The sequence below is a fragment of the Rhipicephalus sanguineus genome, unplaced genomic scaffold (assembly GCF_013339695.2).
Source record: "Rhipicephalus sanguineus isolate Rsan-2018 unplaced genomic scaffold, BIME_Rsan_1.4 Seq964, whole genome shotgun sequence".
NCBI classification, from domain to species: Eukaryota; Metazoa; Arthropoda; class Arachnida; order Ixodida; family Ixodidae; genus Rhipicephalus; species Rhipicephalus sanguineus.
The window spans coordinates 28,819-31,975 of NW_023616391.1; positions in this window are offsets into that span (position 1 = coordinate 28,819).

The window sequence follows — 3,157 nt, forward strand, 5'->3', positions numbered from 1 at the left end:
CCAACAATTTCACCTTTATTACGGACGAGGTATCGTCTGTTGAAAGGTGAGAACAGCTCGTTATTTCATTGGCCACTTGGCGCTCTCTGCATGTTCCGTACCCACTGATTTTAAAACACGCCGCGACTGAATGACTATCTCCGACTTTTTTTTTCTGCATTCCTGTACTACTGCTTCTTTTGTAATTTATGTTTTTGTTTTCTGTTCTGTTCTTTGTGTAACAAAAGTGCACAGTTACTAAGGCCTGGAGCTGTTCATGGGTACTTTAAGAAATGAATGAATGAATGAATGAATGAATGTGAGGTAAAGCACCCTCTCTAAAGAGCATGCAACGCTAATCACTAACGCACCGATTACCGATCGATTACCGAGTTGACAAGTTGCTTTCCAAACATCATGAAAGCCGAAATATACACAAGTATTACCAGTAATCAGTGTAATAACTACTGAGTAGGCACTGTATCTTCGTGTTGGTAATTTTAAAAAATAGACAAATCTTTCATTGCCCCTGACTTACCGCTACTATTAACGTTCTTATACTTGTCTATCCAAGCTTCAGTACGCTTATAACCGAGCTTCAGTTCTAAACAGCAATAAAGAAACAACTGTACGTTGTTCTTGCATATAGAGTGGTGATGTATTACATGGCAGTATTGTTATGGTAGTGATAGAATTTATTGCGATAAATATTGAATGCACCATCTGTTTTGTTCCAGGCTTTCAGATCATCAAGAAAACAGCCTGCTTGGCTTCTACCAAATTTCAGCCTACTGGAGCTTAATATTTACCACCTTTCTTACTATCTCTGTCGGTGTTGCAGTCAGTTTATTAACAGGTTAGTACGATAAAAAAATTACCCTTCCACACGCATCAGTAAAATGTTGCCTGAGTTTTCTTTTTTTTTTCGCTCTGATGGGTTCGTTGCCTTGCAGACTAGCAAAAAAAAAAATGGACCTACTGGTACTACTCTTACCACGTGTTAGTAATAAAAATAGTCGTCACGAAAGCTCTGAAAATAACACTTGTTAGTTTCCAGTCTGTGACGAATATAGTGTCATTATATTATAAGAGAATTGCACCGCAACCAGCATTGTGCTAAGGCGTCTATCTAAAAAAAGAATTGATATGGGTCCCTATCTTTAAATTTAAGGGTATCATGCCGCCAATTTCAAACAGAGTATAGGCCTCCTGCCAAGTGACTTGAAGTTTTCTTATGCCGAGCACCGGGCTGTAAGCGCGCTTTTAACTATTTGGTCAGTTGCGTGGAAGCAGCAGTTCTCTGCCTCCGACAGGAGTGACAGCTGCCCAACCGTTTCACCAGGAGTGTAGGGGCGCGGGGTGCACCCAGAGGCCATCACACGTCTTTATGGGGCCACCTTTCGAGAGGAGATCCTGATGCATAACCGAGCGCTTTGTCGAAGTACTCCTCAAACCTTAAGAAAAACTAGTGGGTCCCCGGTGGCACTGGGAGTGAAACCCAGTACTTCCCGCATCAAAGGCAGATTCTCTAACATTTTACCACAACTGTGATGTCGAAAGTACTTGTACTACTTTGTCGAAACAAGTCCCCTTGTCGATGCCAGCGCTTGGACAAGGGACACTGTCTTCATTAGGGCAGCATGTTCTTATCTTGACAGTGCTTGACATCGACTACTCTAGGACTTTGGTCGAGAGTAACAGCGAATCACTTCGAATATCGTTTAGTGACTTATTTATTTTCCCTGCCACCAATAGCCTAGGCACTGCAGAGTGGAGTGGGTGATATATAGAGACAGAAAATTAACAATTAATAAAGCGCAACACGCACAAAGGTACGAGCCGTCTGCTGATCGCCTCTAAAGATACGGCGAACGCGAGCGCGGGGCTCCACACCCGGTCGGTCAAAGTACGCATTTCCTTCCGGAGGCATGCAGCCCCCCCCACCCCATCTGGCTTCTATCACCGTGCGCCTTTCGCACGACGAAAGACGGCCTTCTCGTTTCATCTCTGCGTGAGCTGTATTCGTCGGTGGCGCTCGCTCGCTTTCACTCGCACATAGAACATCCGGCACGCGGGGCGACGTCGTCGATTTGGGCTGTACACAGAACATGACGGCGATGACAAAAACCGGAAGTACGTAACGATGACGCTGTGTCAGCGCTGTGTCTTGTGTTCTATTTTTTGTCCCCGTCTGTGTGCGCTGTAACGTTTATAAGAGGCCAAACCAGCGGAGTGTGTCCATATAATTATTATTGCAATAAGAAACGTGCGCAGATAGAGAGAGAGGAGGACACAAATTAGGGAAATACAGGGAAGTTAACGGACATTGAAACATCTGGTTTGCTACCCTATACTGGAGAAATGGCAGTGAAAGATGGAAGTAACAGCGGAGAGAAAACGCAGGCGCGCAAGAAAAGAGAAAAGCTAAGTAACCTAAGTATTATATGCTTAATTGGTCACTGCCACGCAATAAAGCCTTGATTGACTTCCGGTGCGAGGACCTAGAAAAAAGCGAAAAAAAGGAGTGATCAGAAATAAAAAACAATTTCACCGGATAGGCGGTTCCATTCTTTAGATGTGTGTGGTATGACCGAATAAAAAAAAAAGTTACTGTTACAGAAAATGATTTAACCTTGTGTTTATTATCAATCCGCGCTGATAGGTAAGTCGGTGGCGTGATAAGCTCGGTACGTAGTAATGCATGATGGAAAACCTCATGAAAAGGCCAAGGCGGAATTTTGATGCCTGTCCAGCGCATATGAAATAAATAATAAATAAAATACGCGGACAGTAAAGGTAACTAAGTAAGCCTTTCTGTGTCTACAAAATTTTTTCCTTTTTTTCGTATGCGCTGAAAATCCATCAAAAATCAATGTTTCCGCTAGTCCAGCTAACTGCTTCAAGTACTGACAAAACGAGAATACTTACGAGGCAATAATAGAAATTATAATGACATAGCGTCTTTCCTTCAGAGCGTGTTTTCTGTTACAGTGTATGATGGTAATTAGAAAGAATGAAGCATGTGGCGTTATTCTAAACTATTCAAAAGACCTAATTATTAGAGCTGTGCGAATAGCAAAATTTTGGGTGCGAAGCGAATTCGAATAATAAAGATTGAGTGCGAATCGAATCGAATAATTTCGAATAATTTTCGAATATTTCTCAAACATTTTTCGAA